This window comes from Drosophila serrata, unplaced genomic scaffold (genome assembly GCF_035046125.1).
Source record: "Drosophila serrata isolate PLE 108 unplaced genomic scaffold, ASM3504612v1 contig_228, whole genome shotgun sequence".
In the NCBI taxonomy this organism is placed as follows: Eukaryota; Metazoa; Arthropoda; class Insecta; order Diptera; family Drosophilidae; genus Drosophila; species Drosophila serrata.
Genome location: NW_028257126.1, coordinates 278,460 through 306,429, shown reverse-complemented (window position 1 = coordinate 306,429; position 27,970 = coordinate 278,460). Strand labels below are relative to the sequence as shown.

General features: G+C 42.0%; 1 protein-coding gene and 1 long non-coding RNA gene across 6 annotated transcripts in view; one reads left to right on the top strand and one right to left on the bottom strand.

Moving 5' to 3' along the window:
- The window catches only part of LOC110188097 (Shal K[+] channel interacting protein), a 148,085-nt gene that overhangs the window by 97,089 nt on the left and 23,026 nt on the right, over positions 1–27,970 (top strand). The gene's annotated exons all lie outside the window — the stretch shown is intronic.
- On the bottom strand, positions 80–26,465 carry LOC147644128 (uncharacterized). Its single transcript, XR_015270990.1, has 2 exons — positions 23,784–26,465; positions 80–23,155 (listed from the first exon to the last, which is right to left on the bottom strand). It is a non-coding gene; the product is annotated as an uncharacterized LOC147644128 (long non-coding RNA).

Here is a 27,970-nt window from a genome sequence, read left to right as displayed (position 1 = left end):
ATAAAGCCGATGGCCTGTTCTTACCTTTTTATGCCCATGCACTTGTCGTCGTCGTTATGTGGGCGGTCGGTTGGTCAGGTGGTTGGTTGGGTTTGGCCTTAACACAAGCAGCAGAAAAAAAAGGCAAACAAAAATGCAAATAAAAAACCAATTCGCTCCACTCCCCCCTTTCCCCCGCTATAGGCAAACTCTGCCCGGAGGCGATTTAAAGTTCGACGCCCACAAATTTACACGAGGTCGTCGTGAAGCGCATGCCAAAAGTGGGCGGTGACCACAGGAAGCCGCAAAGTGGCTTTTTAATGCACAGCAGGAGCAAACAAAAGGGAGCAACAGGACCTGTGCAAGAGCAAGTGGCAAGTGCAGCAGCGCCAGCAACATAATCCACAGAAACACAGAAGCAACAGCTAAAGTAACAACAAAAGTAGTGGCAACTCTATTAAAAACACTGGCATTAACAATTAAAGAAACAGTTGAGAAATTTACTAGCAGAAACTGCAAGTGAAAGAGCTGTAATTTAAAAGGACGAAAAGCTGTAGGTGTTAAATTAAGAAATTAACTAGAAAAGCCCATCAAACTTTGTAATCAAAAACAACATGACCACAACGAACAACTAACTGACAGGGAAACAAATATGTGAAATAGTCAGAAAAATATCTCATGAATTTTCACATATTTCACAACTTTTACAACATCCAAAAATACATCAACACCAACACACGGTAAGCGTGCAATTATATATGAAAATCATTCAGCAGGTTGGCTGAAAATTGTGGAAAAAAACACGGACAAAACTCGCTGAAATTGCTTACTTTGCTGCCCACAAACACGCCCACATGGTTGTTGGGCCTGCACATGGTGTGTGTGTTTGTGTGTGTGTGCGGAGTGGTTGATCCTGCAATCGTGTGTGGATGTGTGTGTGTGTGTGTGCCTGCAGGAGTATGTGGTCTGTTGTGTTAATTTAATTAAGCCCTTGTTTGCCCTGCAACAACGTCAACATATACACCCACACATTTTAAAGCCAACAACGGAATAACGCTTAATCAAATTTCCTCATGGAATTTTTCAAGGTCGGACTGAAAAGTAATCCCTTTTCTATTCAAACTAAGGGCTCGAGAAGCCAAAGGAATCAAGTTTCATCACGGTCGCCAGCTAAGTGTTCGAAGGATGTTTTTGTTAGCTGCTGCGGCATCTGATTTTGAAGCAAAAAACCATATGCTGTTGCCACACAATTTGGAAGCTTCATTAATAATTCAACAGGAGTAGTCGTCGGCATGGGGCCAAAATACAAACCTTTTTCCATCAATAGCCCAAAATGTTGCATATCTTTGTGGGATAAACCATATATTATGGTTGGCTAGGTCAATCCGCAAAAAAAGTTGGGACCAAAGTCGGAGAGAAACTTTAATAGAGCAAGCATTACCGAAGGGGAAATACACTTAAATTAAGCATTAATTCCGAAATTTAGTTAATATATATTATTAAATTTGATAACATCTAGCATCTCTTCTTAGTTGCTTAGTAACCCCTAAAGTTGTAAACTATTTTATCAGCCAGTTTCCAGACAAAGTTAAAGTTGCTTTCCAGCCAACAGACTCTGGCAAAGCAAATCCCAGTGATTTATGAATTTTCGACAGAGGAAAGCCGGTGGCAAAGGCACTCAAGTGGCTATATTATTTCTCACTTTCCCAGGGTCTCTCGACTCCTGCCTCTAAAACACCACCACCACTCGCTCTCTTATTACTCTAGACAGCTTGAGAAATTATTATGTTTTGCTTTTAGCGTGATTGAAATGAAATTAAACTGCTTTCCATGCACGCGTTTAAGGCGTCTGCCAGCTGCCGAGGACATGTGTTGACATAAACAAAATTAAACGAGAGTGAAGAAAAAAATTCTAAAAAAATGAAGATAAACTAGAAGACAAAGTTGATGGCGCCAACAAAAATAAAATAAAAAAAAAGAAAAGCGAAGAAATTTCATTTACAAAATGAAAATTTAGTAAGAGGCATAAAAAAGAAAATTGCGATGTCACCGAAAGGCTGTAACGGGGTGGGTCGCCGATAAACATATTTCTGCTTGTATATGAAAATATATATATAAGTATATTTTCGCCAAGGATCTTAATCGCATATGAGGGGGAGTCCTGGCTGGGATGCTGGGATACTGACAATTGCCGCGTCTTATTTATGGACAAATTTTTTATTGTCAGCTGCATTGCAGCACATCCTTATTGTGCGTGTGTGTGAGTGTGTGTCTGACAGCAAAAACCTTTTAAATCCTTGTTAACTTCTCTCTAAATGCTCAGGTTACTTTTTGCAAAGGTCCTCTCATATATGCTGATATATGCTATATATATACAAAGACATTTATATTGCTCGTGGGCGCCTTGTGTCATCAGCAGCGGTATTTGAAGTAAAAAATAAATTGAAAGGCATTTGAAGCTGGATTTCTTCTCCTTTTTTTATAATATAAATAAACCGAAATTATGCTGATTGTTGGTTGAGCTTGTTGGGGGCTGGGGATTGCAGACTTTGGGAAATCGAAACAAATGAGAATGGAAATCGGTTTTCAGCTGCTAAGTGAAAATTATGTGTGCAAAGTCCCTGAGGGATTTGTGGAAAACCCAATCCACCGGGAAACAGGAACGGAATGAAAACAGACAATTTAAAATGTAAAGGAAAAAATGCGTGAAAGAGAATAGGGAAAATGAGAGCTTAACCCACACTTGCAACTCGTTTTTAATGCCGCTCAGCTCAACAACTGAGTAATATCTTTTTTCGAGCCATTATTCATTCATTTATTCTTCTTTTTTTTATATCTATATAGACCCCAAATCTATGCAAATTAGCCAGGCTTAAGACAAAAATGCTTAACAAAAAAAGGGAAAAGAATACTTTATATATGTATAAAAATAGAGCAAATCTTACTTATAGAGCATTAAGAAATAGTTGAAAGCTTAGGTGACTCGCTGCAACAAGAGGCAGCTCTCCTCTGGAGAAGCTTAAGCGCAAATGCGGCATATAAATGAACTCATTAAACTTTCGAGTGGAATGAATGTCCGAGGCGGGGATGGCTTCTGAGCCCCAAGATAATATTTTCGCTATTTGAGAAATGTATTTTTCATTAATTTGAGACATTTAAATATTTACTGAGCAGCCAGGCGCTGGGCACTCCATCCACTCCTGGCACATAATAATTAATTGTTTGGCCTTCAAGTGGCTGACTGGGAAATTTTTCAGTTGGCTGGTAAATTATGCGAATGGTGCCGCATTTCACACTTTAAGCTGACAGCCGATGGGGTTGGAGATGGAGCTCGAGCTCCAGAGAAAAAGTGAGGGTAGCCATCCCTCCTGCCTTGGGAAGGTGTAAATTTATGCAATGAAATTAATTCCATGCAAAAACAATTAAGTTAATTTAGCAAAAGGAGGCAGCATCAGCAGACCAGTAAAAAGCGCAACAGCAGAAAAATCAGGCTCAACTGAAATATAATAAACTTTTTTGGAGAATCCAGCAGCACAAGAGAGGGTCGTGAGTTTGGGGCTGGTGGAAAATGCTTTAAATTTCCATTGCCATCGCCATTTGGCATTGCCATTGCCATTGCCTGGCTGTTGTTTCGCCTGTGTGTTGTAATACAAACGCAATTAAAACCCGCTGAAGAGGCGCAAACAACAGACAGTCGCCGGGGAGGTGTAAGGGGAGCAGGAGCAGGATCAGGAGCAGGAGCGTTGGCGGTACAGGATGCCAGGAGTTGCCGACGAATAAAATGAATGAACAACAGAGAGCGAGAGAAACGACACCGTAAAACATTTAAATGCCGAAAAATAGACACAAAAAAAACAAAAAGAGGGAAAGGGGTAGGAAAATAGGGAGCGAAATGGTAGGAAAATAAGGAGGGGTAGGAAGGAAAATACATATATATATATAGGGGAAAAAAAGGAGGCAGGAGAGAAAGCTACCAAAAAAGGGGGTGCAGAAAGAGAAAGGCCGTGCCAGCGGAATTTCGCTTTCAAATTTGCGTTGGCGCGTGAAATATACTTGCGAATGTATGCGCATCTATATATTCATGTATTTATATCCCTGTGTGTGTGTGTGTGTTTGTGTGAAAAGGATTGCGAATTTCACAGTCAATGCACTTAACATTTCGCAGATGAAAAGCCGAGGGAAAATGCTAACAGCAACCTGTGTAATTTTACAGCTGTGCTCGAGCAGCGAACAACTGAGAAAACACAAAAGACTCAAAAGTTATACACAGGGAACGAAATTTTATAAGTTTGTGGAAATGTTATTAAAGCCTAAATAAATGAATAATTATCAGGGATCTCACAATTAAAATTTGATAAATTAATAAATATTGCATTGAAAGCTAAGCTACAAAATTGATCAAAGTTGCTAGTTTCTACTGCTTATTTTTATTTCCTTTTTAATTTGTGTTATTTTTGAAAAGATATACCAATGATATACCAAATGTTAGTTAAGAACTACCCAAGTCTTTCTCTTTAAACGATCGTGTTTCAGAATCCAGACAAGAGAATTTTTTATCACCTCATTGCAAATATTTTTGTTAAAAGTTAAGTTAAGTTTTAACAACTAAATCTATCAGTGTATATGCTTTTTATTTTAATTGTCATTTATTATTGTTAGGTATATATCAACTATATTTTTTGCTGTGTATTTCATCATCCTGAACTAGATAAGAGAACTTATCTCATCTGCTGATTGTTATTCCATTAATCACGCAAATGTCAAGATCTGCTGGCTCTGCTCAAAATGAATAGCGACAAACAAAAAATACGATTTTAATTGCATTTCAGCTTGCAACACCCTCGCCTGTGAGGTGTTAAATGCCAAGAAGGCCAAAAGGATGAGGGCGGAATATATAGTAGTAGAATACATGTTGTAGCCACCCCCTTGGGCGGTAGAACATTGACATTGACACAACCCCTGGAAAAGTCGCCCCCTGAGTTTTCCAGCTCCTTTAGCAGCATCTCTCCAATTTTCAGCTGGCCAACTCACTAGCGTGCAATAAATTTTTCAATGTCATGCGTCTCGGGCGCGCGCACAATCTATACGGGAACAACGGCAGGAGAATGTCCTGGAGGAGGGGATGGAGTGGGTATCGGAGCACTAGGATCGCCTGCTAAACCCTTCGTCCTTCAACCACTAAGCACCCAAACAGCAAAACAAACTTCCAATCAGACCCGAGTCAGCCAACCACTCTGCCGCCCGTCCATATCCTTTTGACTGCGACTTTGTGATAAATGTGCTACAGCTTTTTGTCTTTACTTCATTTGAAGTTGGCTCGGTTTAGCTTGGCTTGGTTTGGCTTGGCCAGCTGGAATCTAGTTCCTTCTCCCACTCGAAGGGGAGTTGTGGAGCCGAAAGTGTTGAAGCAGCACTTTGGCAGCGCATCAACGCCAACGAGCCCCGCCCATTTCCTCCTTTGACGTCCCCCTCCTGGCCAACGGCATGTTTGCTTTTTTATCTGCGTTTTGCATGTGACGATGAAGCCGACTCTCGAAATCTTAAGCGTAGTGCTAGCAGGATGCCCTCAAAGAGGATATTTTAATTTGGGAAATAATGAACATTAATTGTACTATTTTGTACTCAACTATTCCTCAAGTTTCGCCACAGAAATTGCTTTTAAATTTATTGAACCCAGTCTATTTTATTTGATGTAAAAATCAAAATACACCTCTACAGAATCTTTTAAAATATACTATATATATTTGCAGATTTAACTAAATAGTTTCAATACTTTGATACTTTATCACTTCAACTTCAAGCCATAGAGACTAATGCTAATGCTTAGGGAACAATTATTCTGCAGGGTATTAAAAACTTCACCCTTGAAGCTGCTGCCACTTCTGTGTAGTGTTTCTTTTTTTTTATCTTGCGCACAAGTTACATTTTTAATCGCGCCTTTGAGACTTCATTAGTGCAACGGCAGCCAGAAGAGAGTCGGGGGCACGTAGCAAGGGGAAAGTGGGCGGCTATATAGGGAGGATACAGCGAGACTGAAACATGTGCGACGTTGTTTCAAGTGCAGCTGATGCTGATGGTGATGGTGATGCTGATGGTGATGGTTCCTCCTCTATGTTCCCTTAACTCTTCCACTCTTGTTGTCTGCCAAATGGCGCATGAAACACAGGCAAGGAACACCACTATCCATCCACCTTTCTCCCTCTGCGAAGCCAGAGAGTCTGTCTGGGCACTTGGCTTGGCTTCAAGTGTTGTCGCTGCTTTTTGCCGAACCCTTTCTCTTTCTCGCTTCACTTCGGCTACGGATTCAGGTTTAAGCCAAGAGTGTTTGTCTTGAGCTTCAAGTGTGGCAGGTTGTGATTTTTATTTAAAACTAAGCAAACAACAATAATGGTCATAAACCAATCTCAGTATTTCATCAGTTGGTGTTATGTTTTTGCCTCCTCCTCCGGATCTTGAGCATTTATGGCTGATATTTGTTCACGCACTTGACATGACTTTGGCAGCAAGCACACCTTTCCCCCTCGAATGTTGTTGCCCCGAAAAAGTGCCACATGTCGTATGCGTGTTACGTGCCTTACTTTGCTCGCTGTTCGCAAAACATAAAATATGCATAAATTCCAGCATATTTCGCGTTTCGTTCCGCTCCGCTCATGTCTTTGTCGTAAAAACGCAACACAAAACATACAAAAAACATTCGGGCAACATGGAATTCTACACAAAAATGTTTTCTATATACAATATTTTCATTTCATTTGCAGCTTATTGACAATTGACATGAAATTGCCATTTTCTTCGCCGTGGCTGGCTGTTGCTTCTTTTATGCTTTTGTTATGCGACTGCAAATAAAGTAATAAAAGCAGAGGTAAAATCACAGCCCGAGTAATGAAAGCACAGGACATGCAACAGAATGCACAACATTTTCATTTCGTTATTTTTCCTGGTTCCGTTTTTTCTTTAACTTTTGCAACCAGAGTCAAATGAATGACACACAACATTTGACATTCTGCAGTGCTAACCCTCCGTAACTGTGAGTCATTTTCCGCAGAAACTTTTTCTAACCAGGTATTTTTCTTGGGATTTTCCAAGTATTTCCCTTTGGCTGTACAAATATGATAAACATTTCGCAAGATACTTGGTACTGCTGCAACCCCAACTAATTGGGACTTATGCAGATATATACTCTTGACTTTGAGACCCTTTGTGTTTTTCTTATTTTTTTTTATTGGGGTATTTTGCTTTCTCCATAAATCCCTTAAATCTGCTGCCTTATATCGTCTTGCCTATCCATCTATCTGTCTCTGCTTTCCCAGATTTTCCAGGAGAGTCCTCTCCCCCTCCGTCATGCGATATCTGGCAGCTGAAAATTCTATTGCCACTCCTCTTTGATATATCTCAAATCCCAGCAATCTGTTTGCAACTGAAACCGAAGAAGATTTATTGTATCTCAAAATAACGCAAAAAGGAAAGAAAAGTAAATTTGGTTGCCAAGGTGTCAAGTGGTTGGACTTGCACCCTTACGGACGGGATGAACATTGTAAATAATATTTTTTAAGTTATTGAAATACAAGACTTGTGGCAACGGGGTTTTTCAATCAGCAAACTGTTGCTTTTGAGTCTCGCCAGTTCCCTGGATAAATAAATCACGGCGATGATGTCGTCGTCCTGACTAACTGGCTAGCTGAAGACATAATTAATTAGCTTTTAATGCTGCTGCAGAGACAAGAGATAAATCCGGCAGAAGGAACCCAAGGAATGCCACTGGCACTCTTCAGATCCGCCACAGGAGGGGCAGAGAGAGAGAGAGGGAGGAGTGCATTTAGTCAGACGGAAAATGATGCCGGAAAATGCCAAGGCGGCGGCGGTGGCTGTGGTGCTTGTGAATCTGACAGACAGAGAGACATGCGAGCTCTCTCTCCTTCGCCCTTATCCTTTGTAGACATTTCGTTAAAAGTTAGCACAGAGCGCACTGCCAACAATCAAATCAAAAGCAAACAATGGGCAAAAATGTAAGAAAACATAACCAGAGATAAGCGGCTTCAGTTCAGGCAAAAAAGATGGCGACAGCCGGAAACGCAGACGGGCAAAATACAACACACAGAAAGGAAGAGAAAAAAAATGAAAGAAATACGGTGAAAAAGGAACAAGGACAAGAACAAGGAAAGCCGGGTGAAATGGGAGTGCGAATGTCGGCGTGTCCTTGTCCACGCCCACAGTCCATCGCCACTGCCCCCCTGTGTCCTGCGGCTCCTTCTCGCATCCCCCGACTGTTGTCTGCTGCAAATACCGCAACATGTACTCAAGCAGATAATGTTAAATACCACTCGAGAACGTACAGGCAAAGGCACCAAAGGAAGCAGCAAATCCATGGAACAACAAAAGACATAAGCGCTATAGCGGCTCCTCTTGGCCAGAAGAACTCAACTGGCCCCCGAGTCTGCAATTGGTATTTGGAAAAGGAAGACTGGGAATAGGACAGGGGACTGGGTACAGGCATCGAGACTGGGACTGGACGAGCAGTTAAAAGGACACCAGCAAAGGACACATGCAGAATGCGAAAAATGAAACTGAAAGCAGCGACTGCACTGAGGAAAATCCTTTAAAGACCATTTATTAAATCAAGAACGAATGATAATAAAGATTGATTATATATATATTTGTTACTAATAAAACAATAAGATGGGTAACGCCTTATGTTTTATGTTTCTTGCTCTAGAGCTGGCTTCAGGTTCTCTTCAAAAGTTTATCAAATTTCATCTGCATTTGGTGCTTCGTTATGCATCTTTTATATTAAACAGTCTTTAGGTTCACTGTATTAACAGAAGATTACACCAGTAATTAAAGGTTTTCGTACACAATAGAAGACTTATTTCGCTTTGAATATAAGCTTAAAAATGTTTAATAAATGTTTTTATGATTATCCATAAAATCAAACATTTTAAGCTTGTTGTTGTTTGTTTAGGTTTTCCCCATTTTAAAGTCCAGTGCATGGTTTCCAGTCACTGCAGCAGACCTCCTGTCCTGTCCTGTCCTGTCCTGGCCAGTCAGACACATAAAGCGAAACAAAAGTTCAAAGACACCCCGAGCTGGGGGAGACATTTCCGTAGTAGCAGCTAAAGCTCCTGCAGCTTCACTCAGTTAGCTGATTTTGCTGCTGCTTGTGCTGAGCCGGAAAATTTAAGCGTAACATTAAATAATTTACAAACAAATGGCGCGACGTCGCCATCGTTCTCGTCCTCGTCGTCGTCGTGTTCGGCTTAATCGCCGGAAGTACGCAAAAAACCCAACTTGAATGGGGCGCAGGCTGGAAAGCAGCGTGAAAAATGCGAGAAAATGGGGGGCAAAGAGGCGACAGGGAAGTCACCAGGGCCAGGGTCGTCGACGCATGTGCATGTGGCAACTGGCAAGTGAAGAAAATCAATAAAACGTGCGAGGATGCGGCGGTTTTGCTTTTTGCCACTTTTACTTTTGCGACGAGGAGACGACGAGGACGTCGACTGCTGGCAGGACAAGCAGCTTCCGATGTCGTCCTCCATCCCCACCAGGATCCTTCGTTCCGGCTTTGTCATTTGTTTGGCCTGCAGCTGAATTTGCCTGTCTATGTGGCCCCTCTCCCTCTCTCTTCCTCTATTATTTCACCATGGTCTCCCCTTTGTGCTGGCAAAAACACACCCACATACACTTAGAGGCCAGGACTTAGGTGTGGCTCCTGGCAGCTGTTTCAGCTCTCGGTCTCACCCATCTCTTTCCGTGCAGGCTACAAAGTGCAACAAACCGAATTGAAAATGGAAAATGTCCATGTCCCCGCCACTCGCGAATGAAATACTCTAGCAGAAGGTGTTTAAATTGTGACTAGGAATACGAAATACGGATAGAAACTCTCCAAGGATTAAAGATATTTCGTACAGAACTGAATGGGGTTTTAATTGTAACAAAAATTAACCCTATTCGTGATTCATTTTATTTCATATTTAAATCATATTTTTCATATCATTTCATATTCAAATCTTGATACACTTTTAAAAAATTAAGATATATTCTTTTAGAGTATATACAATTTCGCTTTCAACAAAGGAAGCCATTGGTTCATGTTGCATTTTCACAAAGCCCTAAAAAATGGGAATCGGAAGATATCCCCGCCACCCCAAAAAAAACTTCGACTTTGGGAGTGGGTCCTGACAAGCGTTAATCTCGAAATAAAATATTTGTTATGCACGGCATCAGAGGGGAAGGCTGCAGAGGACCAAAGGCGGGTGCAAATTCAACCACCAAAAATTCGTAGCATACTTAGGAGCTCAGCAAGTCGTGAACTGCCTTCCCTTTGCTATTCCTGTGAGTTACTGATTATCTTTGGCGGCGAGGCAAAGGCAAAGGCAAAGGCAAAAGCGACTTTCCATAGACTTTGCATAAATTTCCAACTGCAGAAAAGTTTTCGAACACACTCAGAGAGACGCTTGACTGTTTCGGGATATCTTTTACTTCTAAGCTCTGGCAAATTGACAAAGAACTTCACTTCCATTCCACATTGCACACTTTCCACTTGGCATTTCCTCCTCCATTTCTGGGGCTTCTCTTTTTTAAGGGGCCAGGTGTGGATGTGTCTTTGTGTGTGTTTACCCTGTCAATGTCTCGCAGTCGTCTCGCTATTTGCATATCAACTATGGCGAGAGCTCTGTAACACGCTAACATTGTGTTTGTATTTCATTAATATTTCAGAGGTGGCGTTGTTTGAAATCAAAACATAAATATTAACATACACGAATTGAAACGCTGTATCGCCGCCAGCGCATTTCCTGCCAACATCACACACACACCGAACTCAAAATAAAAAAACCCCTAACCGAAAAAGTAAAATAAAAAAATGAAACAAAAAATATGATATAAATGCCGCCCGCAGAAACCGCAAACCAAACAACAAATATCCAACACACACACCGAATAAAAATGTTCCAAAACTCTGAAACAAATCGTAGAGGCGAAAAAGAACAAAATAAAAACGCGAAATTTAACCCGCTGAAATGCAAGGAAAATATTTTTGTCTAGCTCGAATTGGATTTTGGGATTGGAATTGTACATTTTTCGAGCAGCAGCAGTGATTCTGATTTGCTTGTTTTTCATTTAACACGCAAATATTTTGTGGCATGCAAACGATTTTGCTTCATAATTTTAAGCAAATATGAAAAGTCCAGCGGGAGGAAGGGAATATTGACAAGAAATACATAAGAGTTAATTACAAAAGTGATATTTATTGTTTATCGTTTGCCAGATAAGGCAGGCCAATTAAATCTGGCAGATTTATGGAAGGTGTGATGGGGAATTTGAATTTATTGTGCGAAATAGTACATAGTATTTTATAAATCCTTTTAGATATACATATACATATATATTATTTTCTCTCTGTTTCTAATCTCTTTCCAGGTAAGTGCCTGCAGCCTTTCCTTGGAGCCTTGCAATCGATGTTCCCTCGATGTTTTCCTGTCTCTCTCGATATCTCTGCACATCTCATCCATTCCGAGTTTGTCACTCATTTTACCATTATTTCATAACTCTCATTCATACATTCTTTTATAATTTCCATCATTTTTAATGTAGTTTAGAGTTTTTCCCACTAACAACAAACTAACATTTTGAAACGGAAACGTAATATTTATGTGTGTGTGTCACCCTTTCGCTCTCTCTCTCTCTCTGTGTTTATTGTAAGTCTGTGTGATTGTCGTTACAAATTGTGGTAAATATTTAAACATTTTCATTATCATTTTGCACACAACAAGCGCTGAAAATCTGTCAGAGATTTGCCAAACCGCCAAAAACAATTTGTGTGCCTAATTAAAAATTTAAATTACATCAAATAGAAGGCAGGAGGCAGGCTGAACACAATTTGTGCGTGTGACAAATTTGCAACGAACGAACAAACGAAGGCCGAGGCGAAGTTGCAGCCATTATGACATGCATTATGGTTGGTGCTGCTCGGGAAACGGGGATTCCGTTCCGGAAGGACGAAGGACGCCAGGCCATATGCCACATGCTGCTGCTGCCACACTAATTTGTGCGTTGTGCCAACTTGGGTGCGAAAAACACAGAGAGCAACGCCGCCAAAAACTTTTTCCCCCAAGTCTGCGGAAGGTCCTTGCCCCCACACCGCCTTCTCCTCTCGTTGAGTGCAGAAATTAATTGCATTAGAAAAGTTACCCCGAGAGAGAAAGAGCGCTGCACATGTGCCCGCTCTGGTGGCAAGTTGCGCTTATTTAAGTTTAGAAATGCCTTGGCAAAGTTACCACCACCAATGCCTCCGCTCTTGCCTCGAATTTGCGAACAAACGTTTGTCAGCAAACTTAATTTCTGAACTTTTGCTGAGGCAAATGGCAGCCAATCCCCCAATTTCTCCCTTTTTTGGTGCTTACAACATGCTCTCCTCGTCACCAACTTGAGCTGCGCTTTTTCAACGTCTTTCTATGTCGCCCCTGGAGTTTTCCAGCTGCAAATATCCTTTACCCCACAATGTTTGTGCATATTTTAAAGGCGAAACTTGCCAGACGCACATTTTACATAAATGTTGCACTTAAATGCACATTTTGTCATAATGTTGCCCTGCCACCGCGCTGCAACAACGTTGGCAACTGAAGTGGTTTCAAGGGGTTTCTCCTCAACAAAAAAAAAAATCCGAATTCCTTGCCTTTAAGCTGCCCCGGAACTTGCAACTTGGCTACAAAATTAAGATTCTTGTCTGGCCAAGTCTATAACAATTTTCAATAAATAACATTTTGTTTATTTTTGCCATGAACAAATATTTCTTTCCTTGAGGGTAAAGAAAACTTTTGTAACTGCCGGCCCGAGAGCACTTTGTGCAGTGAAATGGAAATGAAAACTGTTGCCAAATGAAGGTAATACTAAAGGGTTTTCCTATCCCTTTTTTCACAGACTGCTTAAGTGTGAGTGCGAGTGTGTGTCTGTGTTCATGTGTGACGCTTGTTAGTACAATCACAATTGCAATTGCAGAGAGACAAACGAAAATGTAGCATTGCAACGGTCTCCCCCAGTCTCCATTTTGTGAAGTCACTTTGTATTGAAATTAGACACATTTCCGTTCAATGGAGAATGCCAACGGCTGCTGGCAACCCTCGTCCTTCATCCCTTTTCCTTTTATTTCTACTGTGAGCATTGATATGCAGCTGGAAGGGTAAAATAATATACAGATATCTCTAATGCTAGAGGCTACATTTATGGGCCTTGGTATAGAGTTTTTCTCCAATTATCTTTAATGATTGTGATTAGAAACAATAGCTTTTTTGTGGTTATTTTAGGTATAAGCTATAAAAATGAATTCCAATCATGATGATAAATCATAAATTTAAGATAGAAAACCTGATGTATAAATCAGATACTTCATCCTATAAAAGATATCAAATATTTTACTTATCCTTATAAGAATTAATTAGTAACTTTATAACATTTTCCATGAATGGCAACATTATTTCAACCTCGTCTGTGGGCAAGCATTCAGGCAAGTGCACTTGGTTGCAGCTGCAAAGTATGCTGTATATTTTTGCTCGAGCGCCTCGCACATCCTGAGGTAACGGTATTGCAGGGCGGTGGGTGTAACGCGTGGGTGGTGGGTGGCGTTGTTAAGAGTGCGTGCCCAAGAGGAGGGTGAGCCTGTCTGTCTGTCCCTCTGTCTGGCGACACTCGTTGACATTGGGGGCGACAATGCGTCAAGGCAGCCCATCAGTCGCGCTGCCTTCCGCCCGTCCCCGCTCCCTGACTCCTTTTGACTCACTAATTTGCATATTTATGCAATTATACGCTACCTTTTGTGCCAGCCAACAACGTTTTTCGTACGTACATATCAACCCTTTTTCGGGATCCAAACACCGAACGCGAACCCAACCTCAACAGTTGGTCGCTGGGACAAGAACAGGAGCAGAAACGGGCACGGGTACGGACACAGGCAAGGGCACCGGCACAGGCACAGGCACGGGCACAGCATGTCACTTGTCACGCCAAACACGAACACGTTAAATGTCAACAATGAAGTGACGCAGCACGGCAACAGGGGGTTAAGGTGCAGGCAGAATGGGCTGATGGTGGGTTAAGCTAGCTGGGTGGTTGGGCGGTTGACTGGATGAGCGGTCATTGTCCCCTTTGCGGGCCTACCAACTGAGACAACATCCGCAGCAGTTCGAGTTCCCAGGCACTGGGAGAAATCACAGTTTATATAAAATAAATATATAATTTATAATTTTCCCTATAATAATATAATCTCCCTCTATAATAATACATACATAGTATATTTATTCTTGATTTAAATCAATGGATGTTTCTTAACATGTTCTTAGCAGCATTTGACTTCGTTTATCAACATTTTCTTCTGTCTTCCGCCCTGTTTAATTTAGGTTTTTCATTTATTTGGTCATAATGAGGAAAAGTTAAATCTGAAATTATTTTTCTTAAGTATAAGTTTATTTTCCAGTGCAGCACCCTTTAGATCTATACCGCCCTTATCCCTATCCGCTTCCCTCCCCTCCATTATCCCCTCGTTTCCTCGAATTTGACACTGTCACAGCGCTTAGTGATTTATTTGATGGTGACATGCGTTCCTGTTGTTGCCATTCCCAAAAAGTAACCGAAAATAGAAAAGGGAAAATATGCCGAAACGTAGCAAACAATTTTGTTTAATTTTTCTTATTCCTATTTGCTCAGCTTAAACGGAGATGGGGAGTGCTTCTATTAAATGCAAATGAAGTTATGAAAATTGCTCAGCAGCCCTCAAACCGCAACAGTGCCGCCGCGTGGCAGCGTAAAAAAAGGGTCCGCTCCGAGTCCGGATCCGGGGCGATATCTTCAGCAAATGATCTCAATCAAGGGGAGCGAGCATTATGAAAATTGCATAATTTCGCCATAAGGGTTGTGCGTGCTCGCCACCCCCAGGCGGCAAATGGCACTTCAATTAGAGTAGCAAATAAAAACAAATATAAACAACATTTTGTGGCGGGTTCAAAGTTTGCACTCTGGCTGCCTTTTAAGACCTCCGCAATCCGACAAGTTTATAATCTTGCCGGGGATTGTGAGACAAGATCTCTCTTGCCCTGGCCCCTTCCTTGTATGTCAACAGCTTTAATTCGGCCTTTCATTGTTCGTTCGTTCGCTTTTCAATTACCAGCTCAATGGCTTCTGGGAAAATCCTTGCAACAATGCCAGGATGCTGTGGCAGCCAAATAGTTGCACTTTTCCAAGGAGCCCACCGTCGTCTGGCTGCCGTTCGCCTTCCGCCGTTCGGCGCTTATAGCTTTTCAGCTTCAGCTCCAACTCCAGCTCCAGCTCTCCGGCTTCAGCTTTTCAACTTTCGGCTTCATTGAGCATTGGACATTTATTGTTGCTGCGCATTAAGGCATTAGCTGGAGGTTGTCAGGATGCAGGGAAGCAGGGAGTTGCAGGAGCTGTGCCAGGAATTATGAACGTATTTTCGACTTTGTTCGACACTTTTATTGCCCAAGTGGCTCTTTGCTGGTGCTGCACCAGTTTACATTAAAGTCAATTGCTGTTTTTAATATTTTTCTCGCACTCCAAATAGTTGTGGGAATACTTGAAAGTCATAAATAGGTGATATTAAAATAGGAACTAGAATACCTCCATAAATGAATCACTTTAAAACATATCCTATATGTTAACAAGGAATATTCTTATATTACCCGAAAAGAACCCACTTCAACCCTTGTGAGAAAACGTCTGCTGTTCCTCTTACTATTGTTATTTTATTTATTTAGCTGGTTAATTTCTTGCGGCATTTTGCATGGGGTCCTGCCATCAACTTTTTGACAGCCCAAGGAAATGCTTTATTCGGGGGATCGGGAAAAAATGGAGAACATACAGCAAATTCCTTGCGTCGCCTTTGACTGACATGATTATAAGTTTGTCTGACTCAGAGTGAGTCAGAGTCTGTTCTGCTGCCATCCCGGCCCAAGTTTGAGTCTGAGTCTGGATCCCGTCTCGGCACGTTAACTCAAACGAAACTAATTTAATGCGCTGCAAAAGTATTCAAACAATTGCACAAGGCGACGCCCAAAGTGAAAGCAGCCAGAGCCAGAGCCAAAGCCAAGGCAGCTTGGAGGAAAAAAATGGGAATACAAAAACTGAACTCAACTGAAAAGGAACATGGATGGATTCGAGGGGATATTTCGGGGGATTCGCAACAGCTCGTGCTCACATCAAACGAGCGAATTTCATTTGCCAGCAAACGAAAAGGAAAAAGTTTTTGTCTTCTCCCTGTCTCCTGTTAGATGTATTTTTATTTTATTTATTTACTTTTTTTTAGAAATATACTTATGTATAGAAATTTGGTGTTCTCGCACTCTGCGCTTCAAATTCAATTGTTGGGGCGTGTGCGAGATAATGGTGGAAAGGCGGGGGAAAAAAGGGGGAAAATCGGGGCTGGGAAAAAGCTAGCGATAGAATGTTAACAATTTTATTTATGTTTGCTTTGAACTTGTCTTCATTATTTGCCAGCGACAACAACAGCCAGATGTTTTCCGATTAAACACTCTCCACCGGATTTAACTCATTTGGTTTAACACTTTAAGATGAAAGGCGGAAATTTAATTATATTTAAAGATGTTCCCTTAAATGTTACACTAATATTGAATTCCATTTAATTTTGACTTAAAAAGTAATTAAAGCTTATTAGAGGTAGGTAATATTATAAATATATTCCCCGAAATGAAATCTAATGAATAAACCATTCGTTTCACATTTTTCTCCTGGTTGGAAATTAAAATTAGCTTCAAAAGTTTTGCCCTGAACCCCAGAAAGCCATTACTCAGGGACAACCATTAGACAGGAGCACCTTTAAGGGCCCGAAACCCGGACATGAAATATTTGCTTATAAACTAAATACATTTGTGTTAATTTCCACACACACACACATCTACGCTCGTCCTCAAGAGAAGGGGAAGGAAATGGCAGCCAAACCCTTTTTGGAAAAATTTGCATATGTGGAACGAGGGGAGGGAGCCACTCATACATCAAACTATTAAAAGCCTCGTGCAAAAGCCTCTGGGGCATCGCAACGCAGCCACAACAACCACCTTTGGCATTGTCCTGTGTGTGTGTCCTTTCCGTCTTTTGCCGGCATTTGTCAAATGCTGTTGCGAGGCTTCAGCACCCGCCATGGAAAAGTTGCCTGCCAAAATAGCAACAGTTTTCCATCTACGGGGAAATGACTAGCAAGGAGTGAGAAAAGTTCTCCGGCGTTCAGCAGCCGAAAAACTTACCGCAGAAGCCCCCCACAAAAGTTTAAGTATATTTGGGCTTAGATCGGAGGAGGGGATGGAGGAGGCCAGACCCAGACCCGGGCACAGAGTGCGCCAGGTGCACATATTTACATATATTTTGGGTATAACATTTTTTTTAGTCTGGTCTGGGGATATTTGCGGGCAAATGATTTTAAGCCTTTTTGCCTTGGCTTAGATTGTTTCTGGCTCCCAGGAGAGGAGCTGCTCCTCACTAAATTAGTTTCATTTATCTACCGGGTTCCGCCACAAAAGTTCTCTAGATTGCAAGATTTCTACCTTTTTTTGAGTTGGAGTTGCATGAGTTCGGCTCACGTAAATTTCCACAGCCGCTCCAGACATCATAAACAATCCATGTGGCTATCATAAATTGCTTTTCTTTGGCCATTTCCCCACATTTTCTCTCAAATCCAAACAAAGTCTGGGTCATTTTTTATGGCAGCCCAGACAGTGGGGAGTTGTGGGGGGGAATAATGGGCAACTTCACAGGCGGTCTTAGGGGCAATTAAAATAAATTATGATGTGCAGATTTACGAAAATTAAGAGATTGTTTTTCCACTTAAAGTGGAGCCTCGCAGGCAAGGTGAACTAAAGCAGAATTACGTAATAAAGGAACAAGCGCTACAAGGGGGGATAAGTGAAATCAACTTGCAGGTTAAACGGCTTCTATCTGTGGCAACAGCCAGGATCTTCTTTGAAAACCCAACCCAACACCCAACCCCCCCTGGAAAATGGAGGGCAACACGTGCTGTGGCCTCATCAGCAGTCAGAGCACCTGACGCGACCCCACACACAGACACACACACACACACACACATTGGAATTAAGGGTATGGAAAGGGATTTGCCTTTGGTTTTTCGAGGAGCATCCCAGCTCCTTTAGGCTTCGGCTCTGGCTCTGGCTCGGGCTTGGGCAATCAAGAATTCAGGTCATGTGCATGTGAACTCAATTAAGCAGCACATAACTTACAAACCGGATTACAATCATCATCATCAACAACATCTGACTAAGGAAGGAGGAGACAGGAGGCAAGGATACGAGGATGCGAGGAGGGAAGATCCTCGTTTGGCATGCAAAGCAGTGGCCGTAACAGTTGGACCTTTGGATGCCAGCCTTTGACTTTTCAGCAGCCGAATATGTTACTCATCCGCCCCGTAACCTTTTTCGGGTGCAAAACAATTTGCAACCATAAATTGTGGGCCAGAGTAAACACAGGATGGAGAAGGTAGGTGGTTGGACCGCTTGGAGTAAGGTCAACAACAGCTGTCGATTGTCGAACTTATTTCGCATGTAGTGCAGGAAGATATGAGAATTTTCACTTGAATAATTAATTGAACGTAACAGTTTGTGGAAGAGGGATTTTCCCTTGTTGCGGTTGACTTGGCTGGCTCCTCGCTTCTGCCCGTCCATCTGTGGCCTTGTCTCCTGTCTTGTCTTGTGGTCCTCACTCTGTTTCTCTCCTCTCCTGGGCGGGTCTCTTAATTAAGCCATATATATGTATAAAAACCGGTGATGGGGGTTTCCCCTCTATTTAGGTTTGATTGCTTCCCACCCCCCGAAACTTCCTGTCTGAAATTCATTTTTTCATAAGCCGCTTTCGAGCGTCGCCGCCGCAACAGGCAAAACAACATTTAAGCCTTTCGTGATAAGCATTTAAATAAATTAAATCCAAATCCTCTTTCGTCCAGCCACCTCTCCCCTCCTCTCCTGGATCTAACCGCATGCGAGAGAGAGCTCTAATGAAAAATAGCGAGAGTGCCGGGCATAAGCAAACAAAACCAACAGCGACAAAGCCAAACAACAAAAAATATTGCAGGCGACATAAAGATTTGTCAACGTTGATAAACAACAACAAAGGACTCGCGGAAGCTTCGGTGTGTGTGTGTGTGTGTGTTAGAGTGTGTCTGCTTTGTGGTAAATTTTCACTGTGGCAAATTTGAGGGGGGGAAAAAAAGGGGCAGACAGTAGAGGATCGGGCAAACAAACAAAGCCAAATCAAATGTGCAACTGTTGCGGCCTCAGCTGTCGCTTTGATGGAAAGTGTCAATCTACCGATGAGCAACAACCAAATGGCAGCAGGGAACTTGAAAAAAAGGGGTATCAAAGAATACCCCTTACTGATAGAACTAGCTATTGGTAAATTATCATTTTTGAATTCCCTTGGTTTATATAGAAAGAATTTCTTTAGGAATGTCAGGTTAATTGTTTCATTGAAATATTAATGATCCTTATGTCATGTCCTTTTTTATCTGACTGTTGACAGTAACGTAATTCCCTTAAATTGAATGAAAAAAATATACAAATATTTCAGCTAATATAATAATTTCCATCCTCATATCATTTATTTCCACTATTTTGTATTCTAATGAAAAACTATAAGCTCCATTGACTTTAACATTGTTTTGTAGGAATATTAAACTATTTATAAAATGATTTCCAGTTCAAATACCCTGCTTAATGATAGCTTACAGGGTAGTTAATCATCATGCGCTAGCCACAAAATAGGCGCACATTGCTGCGCCCCGTTAAGTATGCTATATTAATTTGCATTGTGCGGATTTGCATTGAGGCTCTTGTTGCAATCCCACTGCCTGTCTGCGGCTAAGCGAATTCAAGTGGAGTGGAGGCGAGTTTTAGATTGATGTGACACTGATGCCATTTTTGGGGTCTTCCCCCCGAACGGAATGTTTATTGTTTCGCTTTTGCAGCGATCAAATTCTTTTCAATGAGGCACTCCGCAGGACACCCAGGACACTGAATTCAATCAGAATTTCGTGGCAAACATCACCCTCGCTTTGGCATGCGTTGCCATTAGAGATAATCACTTTTGCATTTTTAATGCCACCTCCCAGACACACGCGGACATAAAATGAAATTGCAATTGCCAAAGCGCCAATAGCTTTGATAAGCCATAATCAACTTGATCCTAGGCTATGAGTGGAGGAGGAGCAGCGGTGAATGCGGATGGATACGGGAAATTAGCATAATAAATGCAAGTTGTCGCTCCATAAAATTTTATTAATTTGTGCCCACACAAAAGCGTGGCACTCAAGGGCTTAACAGATTTACAGCTCGCTGAAAGCCAAAGCCATAAATACAGCAACAGCCACCCACAAACACACAAAAAAAAGCAACGTGCAAAAGTGCACTAAAAGCAGACAATGACTCAGGTACAGGTACAGGTGCAAGGGGAGAGGTTGTTTGCTGTGAGCCACTTTCTAGGTCAGGCAATTGGCAAGTGCACTAAAAGCCAAACAGCCGGCAAGCAAACGGACAGATAGTCAAACCTCTCCCCCCCTCACTCTGCGCCTCTGTCAGGGAAGGTGTGCCCAGGGGGGTGGGGGTCGGAAAACTCCTCCTTCAATCTGCCATCCCTTTTGGCCGCTTCGGCATCTCCTCTTGCACCTTGCGTTCGCCGGCTGTCAACAGTGTCTAACGGGTTGCCCTGGGCCGGGCTGACAAGTGTGTACGCCTCGCAGATGACTGCCAGATTGCGATTTCTGGGTGCAGTTACAATCACTGAGAGAAAAGTCTATAAGATAGATAGATTGATAGATTTTAAGGAGACAAGCCTATCAGTTTGTATAATCTTTCACCTATAGATTGTAGAATTTGTAATCTTTCAAGCTTGTAGAGTCTTCAATTTTATTTGCAGTGTGAGAAAACCGACAGCGAGCAGCATGTATGCACTTTTCGGCACAAAAACATGGGCAGACATTGTGTCTGGGCCCGTGTTTTTGGCTGGCTTCATTAGGAAGAAGGGTGCACTTGTCTGTTGTCTGTCTGTTGACTGCCGACTGCCTTCTGGTGCTGCCCTCCGCGTCCGTTTCCACTGCCAGAGTGGCAACAGCCAACTGCCTGCTGTCTTTCTGTTTGCCATTTGCTGCTCCTGCCGCTTCTCCCCCCTCTCTCTCTCTCTCTTCCCAAAGAACTATTTACGTTGACGCATTCGGGGGACACACCACGCCCACTTGGGCGCATTACAGCGCCAACCTGAACCGGCAACCCCTTCCTCATTCCCTTTCCCCACTCGAAAGTTCAATGTACGCTCTTTTGTTTCACAAAAAAAGAAAAAGAAAAAAAGAGAGAAAATTGTTGTAGGCCAAACGTTGCCATTTTCCTTCGCCATTTTCCGCGGCTTTCATCGCCGCACACAATCTGCGATGTCACGCCCACTTTTGGCCCAATGCCAGAGCCAAAGTTGGTCTTTGGGTCGCGTCGCCGTGACTTGCAGCTGATAAAAAATTAAGCATAGTTTTAGGCCAGCAAGTGCTGATTCTGCTCCTTCGCGTCTACTTCTACTTCTACTGCCACTTCCCCCTGCCGCCAGCTTGATGAAGAAAGTTTTATTGCCCGAGGCCCAGACTCCTCGAGAAGTCCATTTGCCTTTTTAATTTTAAACAAATATTTTGCCAAAGCGTTTTTCTGCTACGCTATTTTCTTCCTCTCGCTTTTTTTTTTGTGTGAGTTTAATAAAATGTTGACAGCTTGTTTGGCGGCAAAAGTTTATTGCTTTCTTTCACTAATGATAATGAAATTATGCCGAGATTAGAAATCTCTATAGAAGTTTAAGGAGTACAGTAATTTTCTTTGAAATAGTCTTGAAAGTACTAGGAATTTAAAAATTTTTAAGTTCTTCTTAAACAACCCCAAAGTGTTTGAAATTTCTTCAAATTTTGGATGGAAATTACCTTGCATTGGTAAAAAAATATAATAAAATTAAAAATTACTTACATTTCTAGAATCTCTTAAATTTCGTTAAATGTTTGATCTAATCTTCGATAACTTTTTGAGTAAACGAAGACCAAGGCATTCAGGATTTGCAAATGGCGTAATTGTCTGTGTTTTTTTATTCGAGGGTTCACATCAAACAATGCAAATTGATTGCGGGCGGGCCCAAAGAAAACGCGTAAATTTGAGCAAATATTACTGTCAGCCAAAAGGGGGTCGTGGCTAGGAGTGGGAGTCATCCTTCGCCTTGAGCCACAGCCAAAGCCCTGCCACATGCCTGCGCATACCAAGTGGGCACATCTATCCAGGATCAGCGGGAGCTGAGGGTGTGGGTGTCTCTGTGTGTATGTGGCAACATGGCCATATGTGCGGCATAATGAGGAGTCCTGTCCCGGCAGAAGGCAAGTCGTGCATGCAGTCGCCGCATCTGACAGCAAATCAATTCATATGCCCAGCCAGAAAGCAACAAGGAAGAGCCCTAGGTGGGATGAGCGAATGAATTCATCAAAACGCTGGGCCCCATTGTTGGGTTGGTTAACTGCAAGGCACAATCATTATACTTATACACAACCTCTAAACGGATTCTACGGACAATGGCCCGAAGGCTGAACGTAATCCATTTTGCCTCTTGCTTTTTACTCGGACAAATGAAGTCAATTGGATTGCGATGCGATGCGATGCGATCCGACTGGCCGCATCAAAGTAAATTGTTTTAAGCATTCCGAGTTGATGCCACGGATTAGCATCGGTGGGTGAAATGACAAAGAGCTTGGCGCCTTAACAAGCGGTAAGACTCGGTCCCAACCCCCAGTTGCAGTTTCTTGGTACGAACTTTGAACCCTCATCCTTGGCCACATTTATTACGCACGCTCATTTGTTTCCCTTCCAACGGAGCAGCTGTCATATTAAGCAACTTTGACCATTCGAGTGGCCACGCTCGAGATAGAAATCTTTTTTGTTCATTTCATTTTATGTCCACCATGAGGCCCACGCACATGCACACGCACACGAATTTTTGGCAATTTCCTGGCTTTCTTTTGGCCATTTTCTCCACATTTACCAGAGCCCGGGCCTGGGCCAGGGCCAGGAACAGCGTCTGCTGTCTGACCGATGCCTCAATTTGACATTGATGTGCCGAATGTGGAAATTTTCCTTCACTGACCAAGCTGGAAAAGCAGAAAAAAAGGGAAAATAATAGTGCAGGGTAAGGAAAGTCTTTGGTCGAAGTTGGAAATACACTTTTGTGCAAAAGTTTTCGTACTAAGTGAATAAAATAAATTAAAGCAAATACTTTATATGAAAAAGCAAGTCAAAATCGAATTAGGAAATGAGTATAGACATTGAAAAGGATTCACGAATATTCTAAATACTAAGTACTTTATTTCACTTATATTATAATAAGTTATAATGCTGATTATTGGGAAGTATTTAGCATTTTAAGCTAAATAGAAAAGTAATACTTGTTTTAAAAGTCTAATTTCTATAGACCATCTTTTTCCTTCACTCGTCAAAAGAAAGGGTATCGTTGAAAAGGGAACTGAGAGTGTTACAGTAACGGCCAAGGCTGTTGAAATGTAATTTGGCAAAATATTTGGGTGCCATTCTCGCTTGACTTTGGTTTCGTGTTTTCCACCCAAAATGAAACTCAATCTGTCAGTCGCTCCGTCTCCGTCTGTCGCCGTCCGTCTCTGTCTGTCTGTCTGCCCTGCCAGTCATGTTCTCACCTCACCCGGCCTGCCCCTCCCAAGGCCTACACCTACAACCCGGCGTACTTTCACCACCCAACCCGCTTACCTCCTCATACGTGCGTTAGTCATTTTGGCACTTTCTCATGCTGTTGTCAGTCGGCTTTGCCTTTTACTCATTCGCACAGCAACGCCTACACACATATTTTCGCCACTTTTCTCAATTTTCCCTCGTTTCATTTTCCTTTTATTTTCCTTTTTGTTTCTGTGGGAGATTAGTCTATGTATTTTGGGCGTATTTTTTTTTTTTTTGAGTATTTCTTTCCCTGTTCTATTGTGCATTTAATGCCAATTTGCTGTGTTGGGGTTGGACTGACAACTCTATGACTAATGTTTCTCTACCAATAAAATGAAATCAATCATGGACAAAGGCATAAAACAGTAGGCTTGAACTGAACATATACGATAATTAGCCAACATTTAAAACAAGTTAAACTGGTTTTAGTTGTTTTCAAAAAAAAACATTATTTTGTTAAAGAAAATATTAGCAAAAGTTGGTTTCTTAGACTTATTTAGCAAAAGTATAGTGACAACAATCCGGCTCGAAGGACCAAGGTGTCCTGCTGAATCAGACCTATTATTATTCAACTTAAATTGTTGCCTTTTAAATCATTATATATTTAAAGCATTTAAAAACTGTTTTTGATATATTTCTTTTACCCTCAAAAATATAAATCATTCCGAGTCTAGACGTTATAAGAAATATTCATGCTCTAATCTCCCTTCAAGGCCAGACCGCTGTCTGTTGTCCATTTGCAAACTCATTTACAATTAAAACAACATTAATTTTCCTCTAATATGACCTCAAGCATTTCCCAGCCCGTCCGAAAATTTAAATTGCCACAGAACAGAGCAGTAGAGCAACAGCAGCAGAACAAGAACAACAAATGATTGTCCATCCTGGAACCGCCCCCATCATCATTGTGTATAAATGCCGCAAAAAAGTAATTAAATTACGCTGCACAAACCACCGGACCCGTCCCAAAACCAAACCGAAACCAAACCCAAACCTAAACCTAAAGCAGACCAAAGCCGAAGCAAAACTTAAAATGCCCCGCCTCCGCAACAAGCGTTTAGCCACGCCCACGCCATTCCCTTTGGGAGCGGGTCGTGCTCCTGCTGTGTGCGAAAATTTCGCATAATTGCGTCAGGCGAGCGCATAAATTGCCAAAGACAAGCAGCCGGGGGACACGTGCGTATCCGCAGCGAAGGGGTGGACCGACCGTGTCCTGGCTGGAACCAAAACGGGGAATCCATAGAAGAGGCACAAAGAGGAGCGGGCCCGGTGCAGCAATCAAACGCTGCACTTTGCGTGGCCATATGTCAAACGGGCGAGTCTCACCCCACTGAAGAGCAAGGACTCGGTTGCCATTGTCCTGGGCATTGCATGGCTGTCACTCCAAGCCACGAAGAGAGAGTGAGTGGGAGACATCGAGGGGGCGAGTGCCGTGCATTTTGCCAACTTAAATTATATTAAGTATGAAATATTATGCTAATTATGGCTGATTTCATTCCATGGCAAAGCACAAAAGAACACGAACCCACCGCCGCTGCAGAGACAATGCAAATGAATTAAATTTAAATGACAGGAAAAATGGAAATGAAAATGAAACGGAAAATGGGAACTCAAATTGAAATGTAATGCCAGTCGTTTGACTTTTCCTACTCGGAGAACCCTGCCCTGCAGCTGTCTGACTTTTACACTTTTATGCGAAACGCGGCGTATGCGTAATTTTTGCCTTTTTTTCCCCGCGCTGCAGAGCACTCATACGAACCCTTTGGCACTTTCCGCGCACTCCAGCTGGCTGGCTCCAGCTTTTTATGTTTGAAATGATTTTCCCATCACTTACAAATGAGAAATTAAATTATTTGCTGCTAATGTATGTGCCAGCGGATGGATGGATGGTTGGATGATGGCCCCATCCACACCTCCCTCCTCCGCAACGGAAATGACACAGCAAAAGACCAAAAGGGCAACCATCTGAAGATGAAATTTGTGCGCCGTGTGTCGCGTGGAAAACTAAAACTCATTTCTGGCAAATTAAACTTAAATGTGCCACGTTTTGGATGGAATGGAAGATGCCAAGCGAAATGAGTTGAAAGCGGAAAAGGAAAGGGGTGGCACTGGGTTTGGGGAGTGTGTGTCTGTGAGTGTGTGTGTAAGCATCTCAAATGTGAAAATTAAAAGGCATTTCCGCAGAATGTCAGCGTCATATTGTAAAACATGAGTATTTAATTAGAAAATACTTTTAGGCAACGCGCCATGCAGACATCCACCTCAACAGCTCTCTCATTCTTTGCCTTTGTACACGGAAAATGTAATTATATAATTGCATTTATAACATAATTTATTTGGAAAATATATAACTTAGAACTCTTCCTTTGATTGCTTAGTTATTAGATTCCCAGATTCCCGATAATAGATTTTGTACTGATGATTCAATGATTAAATTTCAGTGTGAAAAATCACATATTACTGAAGATTTTCCTAATTCAATTCATCATTGAAAATCCTATTTTCTCTGTGTATCCTTCGGCTTTTCTCATGTCGATACATGTGTGCGCCTGGCTAATGAATTCCTCCATGAAGAGTTGGCCCAAGTTTTGTGCTTGGTTTTTAACAACTTAACATAGTTTTGGTCTCGACAAGTCTCGGAGCTTGTTGCCTGCTCATGTAAGGATGTAAGTACAAAATAGCATTTTCCTTAATGGAAAACCTCCGCCTAGGCGCACAACTTTGCATGTATGCGGGATATTAACACGGAGAAACCAACAGCCAAACAGCGAACTACAAGCGACAGGATGGTTGGTGTTGGCTGAAAGTGCCGGCCAAAACGAGTAACAGTTCATAGGGAGGGAAGGTTCAAACGGCAAGGATAAGGACAAGGACGACGACGATGATGACGATGCCGCCGACGACGATGATGATGATAATGATGATGGATGTGTTAATGGCCAGGCATTATTCAGAGCCTCATTCCCAGATTGTCACACAGCGATAAGCGGGGGCGTGTGTGTATATCTAGGGGTGTATCTGATAAGGGACTGGGAGAGGGGCGAAAGTTGAGGCCCAGTGTCCACTGACCATGTCAAAACTCATTTGCCGTTAACGAGCAGCCATTGTGCTTATAAAAGGATTATTTACAAATCACTGACTTTCAAAAATTGTCAACTGCAGGGCGGAATGCCTCAGGAACTCGACTCCGCTGCCGTCGTTGCTTTGATGTGCAATTTATGGAATTAACCCTTAAGTGCTTGCCGGCATCAGACAGCGGTTGCGGATCAGCGCTCCAGTTGATTTCTTTCAGCTGATTGCGGCTGAAACGGAAACGGATCTCCACCAACCATCCATCCATCCATCCATCTATTGCAGGGCAATTGTGTGCCATGTTGTGACTTGCAAATAGATTTTGCGATTTACAATTTGCAATTGATGGCAGTCGCAAATGGGTTGACATGGCTGAATGACTGACTCCGAGCGCAGGGATGAGTCAACTTAAAGGCGGGCTGGCTCTCTGTCCTGTCCTGTCCCCCTAATTGATGCCCTTTGTTTGCCTTGCGGTCACTCTAATTGGTGTTTGCATGTGGCTCTCGAAGTCTTGTGCAAATACCAGGCTCTGGTTGACCAGCAGCGGAAAGTAATCCTCTCCAGCCAGCCGCCCCTCCTGGCCCCAGCTCCTGAGCTTCTTTTGTAATTTTGCGTGCGTTGTGTTTGCTCATTAAACGGATTTAGTCAGGCGCAGATTCGGAATACATATATTCGATTGGGTTTACTCGGTGGCTAAATGCTCTTTATTATTGGGTAAAGAGACACATGAGTTAAGAAATAATAACTATGAAATGGAAAACTAACAATATCTTCTTTCTTTTGGTTCATACTTATTTTGTAAAATACATAATAACTTTTACAACAAAATCGATCTGAAATTTCATTTATTATATACATTGGCATGATACAAATTTCAAAACTTGTAACATATTTGGTAAAATTATTGAAGTTTTTCTTTTATATTTCTAACGAACGACTTGTAAAGATTCCGATTGTACCATCTGTATAAAAGTAGTTACTTGTAGGAGAGTTTTATTAGTTATTAGTTTCCAATATTGTAAGTATTTTACTCGAGCTTCTGAATCAATTCATGGAAATTTAACAGTATGATCTCAGACCTTATAAAAACTTCCATGTACCCGACTCGGTATGCATTTTGTTTTCCCCTGGACAGACGTCATCAATTA